Source organism: Phodopus roborovskii, unplaced genomic scaffold (assembly GCF_943737965.1).
Source record: "Phodopus roborovskii unplaced genomic scaffold, PHOROB, whole genome shotgun sequence".
Classification (NCBI taxonomy): domain Eukaryota; kingdom Metazoa; phylum Chordata; class Mammalia; order Rodentia; family Cricetidae; genus Phodopus; species Phodopus roborovskii.
In genome coordinates this window covers 473,751-478,764 of record NW_026126586.1, presented here as the reverse complement: position 1 = coordinate 478,764, position 5,014 = coordinate 473,751, and the positions used below count along the sequence as shown (strand labels likewise).

The window sequence follows — 5,014 nt, the reverse complement described above, 5'->3', positions numbered from 1 at the left end:
TGTTTGGTTTGTTTTTTTTTTTCAGTCAAATTAGTTTTAATTTTTAGATCCACCTGTTCTCATGCATGTAGAGAAGCCACAGGCCCTTGTGAATATATGTGGTAATAGAAATTAAAGCCTTTGAAAGGGCCCTACCCATTCCACCAAGCTTGTTACCGAACAGATCTGACTCAGATGGGCTCTTTTTGGAAGCAGAGGGTCAGATGGAGAGAAAAGTCTTGCCTCATCCAAGCAATGAGCAGTATACCAACTTTGAAGCCAGTCAGGAGGCTGACATGAGGTGAATGAAAACCTAGCAAAGCTCTCTAGACAGTGTGCCACCATCTTAGGACTCTGAAAAAGTGCCGGGCTCAACTGGCTCCTTTATGTTAAACTAAATGTGATAGCAAGTCTCCCTTCTGGGAGGCTCCGCCCAATGGGAGCTTCCCAAGGTCAGGTGGAGAGGCTCCAGGTACAAACAGCACTTGGGGGCAGAGATTTGATGCACCCAATCTCAGGCTAGATACAGATGTGGCTCCCTCAGGGCTGAACCCCTTTATTTATTTACTCAAGTCTCTGTACAAATTCCTGGCCTGCTGTCCTCCTAATGAATTGAGCTCCTGATTCTTGCTCCCTGGATCATGATGGCATTTGCTGCATGATTAGCTGCTGGTTCTCCAGGCCCCGCTTCAGCTTGTCTTCTGCCAATGTCAGCCGCTATTTCAGGATGGGCACTGTCTGTGTGAGGACATTCACTGGCCCACGATGTGCTTCAGTGTGCTGGTCAGTGTCTGAGGCTCACTGACAGGCTCCTGGTGCTGGCCTTGCACCTGCCTCAGACTCTTGCCTCTGCCTGGTGAGCCAGGTAAATCCATTTCTGGCATAGCTGGCCAGGTGAGAAGGCCTCTGCACCTTCGTTTCTCCATAGTTAACAACATCAAAGTCACTCTCCAAACCATCACCTGCTGCTCATCAGAGCCTCCAGAAGCAAAATATCCCCTAGTTCTTGAAAAGGCAACGGTAATGTCAGGTCCCTGGTGCACATGGAGTGTGTAGGGCAGCCAGCCCTCGGTCAGGTCCAGGATCTTCAGAGTTAAGTTGCTGGAGGCTGTGATGAGGTTGAGATGGCATTCACGACTGCACTGTGTACTGCCATGCTCGCAGCATGAGTGGACTGGTCTTGTCCCACAGTTTGACAGTCTTGTCATCACTGGCAGACACAATGATCAGCCCTCCAGGGGGAACTTGGCACAGCAGGTCCAGTTGATGTGCTGGCTCAGGGAAAACAGGGATCCCTAGCTGTGAAATGACCACACCTTGATTGTCTTGTCGTCAGAGGCTGTCATAAGTGAATGGCCATCACTGCAGAAGTGGGCACGACTCACTGTGACTGTGTATGCATGAAACAGATGCCTACTGCTTCATGGGCCACAGGGTCTCTGTGTCTTGTGTGAGTTTCTCCCCATCGGGACACCTGCTTGCCTCAGACTCGCGAAACAAGTTTGTTTGCATCTGGATACCCAATGCCAAAGGTGAGTCAACCTTGAATCGTGCGCTCAGAACCATTTATATAAAGTAAACTTAGAAAAATTGTCACCTCCATGTTACTTATATCCTACTGGGAAAAAAATACAGACCAAATAAATTAATAAACAATGTTGTAGGTGGAGTTTTCCTTGGGATTGTCAACTTCTGTCATGCCAGTCACTCCCAAACAACCACATAAGAGACTTAATGTTAATTATAAATTCTTGGCCTTGGCCAATAGCTTAGGCTTGTTACTAACGAGCTCTTACAACTTAAATTGACCCATATTATTTTTCTGCACTCTGCCACATGGCAGTACCTTTTATCAACACAGCAAATTCATCTTGCTTCTCTCAGAGTCTCCTCCAGACTCCTGAGACCCCTACCTTCTTCCCAACATTTTCTTAGTCTGGCTCTCCTGCTCAATCATTCCTTGCCCAACTATAGGCCACTCCGCTCTTTAATTAACCAATGAGAGTAACATATATTTATAGTGTACAAAGATTGTTCCCTAGCACAATGTGACGTGTTGAATTCTATTTAGGTGTAAAGGAAAGTACAGCAAAACAAAGAGGCCTGAAGCTAAGCTTTCATGATTGCCCTGATTTTTGCATATCTAACCTTATGGTATAACATTGCTTACACCTAAATTTCATCAGGTAGACATCAGTTGACTCAAATATTTGCTCCTTATTAAAAATCACATTTTTAACTTTTCACATTTTAAAATATTTTGTAATTGGCTTTTATTTCCTTGTTTATGGACCTTCCTAGCAAGTTTGGGTTTTGTTGTCATTGATGCTGTTTAAAGGAGGGATAATTGGTGGTTCTGGGGTTCAAACCCAGGGCCTAACGATTGCTAAGGAAGTCCTCTACCACCTAGCAATAATCCTAGGGTTTCTAATAAGCTACTTTTTTTAAAGCAATTCACATACGTGGATGAAATCACCTTCCACCATTATGTCCCAAGAGTGACACCCTGTACAATACATGGTATTCAGTAAATGCTTTCTGAGTAAGTAAACATCAACTCCTGTAGTAAACTAGAACTTAACTATAGCATTGTCAGGCCTTGGGGACACCTAACTACCATAGAAAGCAGCCAGCTGACTAGGACAGACCCATGAGGATGGAAGAAGACACCAGAGCTGAAACTAGAGAATAAGAGGGTACACACATTGTAGCAAGAGAAAGAAGAACTCACAGGGACAGCACAGCCAATTTAACTTCAAACTGCTCCCCACCATCCTTTTTCATTTTCACATCCTAGGGACTCTGCCCTGGCTGGCTGCCTCCACCTCTCCTCAGTGGCACCTTTCCCAATTAAATTTTAACTGTGCCACAGAGTCATGGCATCTTGCTCTCTAACAAAGTCATTTGTTTTGAGTGACTCAGACTAGATTGTGTATCATGCTGAGCATTCCCTGCACACATTCTAATTTTTTTATCTACAACAAAAATCATATTTTGAGTATGTAGAGTGTTGACTTATACATAAAAGCATTTGACAATATTTCTAAAATTGTTAGGGACAAAATTTATGTGTTTATATTCAGCCATTGATTAACAGAACATCTAAAGATCACAGTAAAACTCTAAGTTTTAAGTGTTGACAATTTCTCAGAAAACCAAGATTCTTCATATGCACAGTGTCACTTCTGCAAGTTAGGTCTCTTGATATTTTCTTGATAAATAGAAAAATTTGGTCCTTTTTAAAGAGCTGAGCTACCTGAAGTTATTAAATGGGCCAGTGAGTTAATCCTCACAAAGTGGACATATAGAACCAGCCTTCCCTGACAAACGCCTAACAAATTCATGTGAACATTTTTTTTTCCTGCCACATTCTATCAAATTAGTTTCCCCATACCAAATATTCAACCTTGGCCTACAAGTCAGGCCTAATATTACTACAACAAATTTTTTAACCTTATGGGAAATATCTGAGTGTCTGACTTTTGGTCACAGGCATCAATTCAACAAAAATAAATGTTGATTAATCTGAGCTCTGCAGTACATGGTGAGGAAATAAGATTTTTGTCAATGCAAACAGAACCTATAGCCTAATTGTGGACTCTAGTTCTCAAGGTCTCTGGTGTTATTTTCGCTATTACCAAAATGTCTGATTCCTGACCTCAATATCACTTTTGTCTAATTAACAACTTGGACTATATCAAATTAATAAACTTCTACATAGCAAAACAAACCAGGAGAGTGCAAGCTGGACAAGAGAGTAGAATAAAATATATGTAAAACACATATCTGACAAAGAGTTAATTAATCCCCTGAACAAATACATATAGAACCTCCATAACTCAATAATGAAAAGTAAAAAAGAAATAATCCAGTGCCTAGAAGACATACAAAAAGACAACACATACTTTAAAAGTTCTCAATGCCACCATAATGAGGGAAATCAAATCAAAAGCAATGACAATTCATACCTGTTATAAGGGTGGGCACTGAAAAGAAAGGGTGGAATTGAGAGCTGAGAAGATGGCTAAATTGGTAAAATGCTTGCCATACAAGCATAAGGACCTGAGTTCAGTCCTCAACACCCATTAAGAGCAAAGGCTATTGTGGGAACTTACAGTCCCAGCATTAGGCATGTAGAGAATAAGAGCATGGGGAATACTTGTTGAACAGACTGTCTAGCCAAGCTGACAAGCCCAAGTTTCAGTGAGAGACCCTATCTCAAAGAATATGATTTAAGATAATAGTCAACATCAACCTCTGGCTTCCATGCACACACATGTGCGTGTACACACATATATACACACACACACACACACACACACACACACACACACACACACACATACAAAAAGGCAACAAATGTCATAAAGAACATGGAGAAATTAGAATTCTTGCACACTGGTGTCAGGAATGTAATGCAAAATTATGCAATCAGTATGGAAAACAGCAAAACAGCATAGAATTCCATACACAAGAGCTACCCTACCACATGATCTTATTTTTTTTTTCAGGAGAGAGTTCGAATATAGTCCCTCACTACCACAAATTATGCAATTGAGTTTCTCACATTTGTGGAAATCACACATCCAAAATGCAATGGATAAGCTTCATCCTGGAAAACTACCTTCATGATCATGGTATCTCCCCTGTCTGGTAAATATGGTTTCTTTATGCATATAAAAAGGATCAAAATTAAGATTTCAGAAAATTATTAGTACTTCCATGTTTGTCATGCCATTATGTGCATAGACATGAGATGGAAACAAGTTACATGTGCAACAACACATATATGGACTAAAAAAAAATGTGTACTATAAAATGCACTATAAACACACAGTGGGATTCTAAGTCAGCACTGAACATTAAAGAAGGAAATATTAGTTTTTGATAATGTGGATAAACCTTGAAGACATTATATTAAGTGAAGTGAGCCATTCATAAGAAGAAATACTTTATGGTTCGTAGATGCAGAGTGAAATGGTAGCTGCCTGAGTAGTAGGGGAAGCAGTTATTAGCCAATGGGCTTAAGTCTCAG

At 40.9% G+C, this 5,014-nt stretch overlaps 2 pseudogenes; both read right to left on the bottom strand.

The window, feature by feature from the left end:
* Window positions 1–618: 618 nt before the first annotated feature.
* Window positions 619–2,763, bottom strand: LOC127236511 (POC1 centriolar protein homolog A-like; annotated as a pseudogene).
* Window positions 2,764–4,487: 1,724 nt separating this feature from the next.
* On the bottom strand, window positions 4,488–4,640 carry LOC127236521 (uncharacterized; annotated as a pseudogene).
* Window positions 4,641–5,014: the final 374 nt, after the last annotated feature.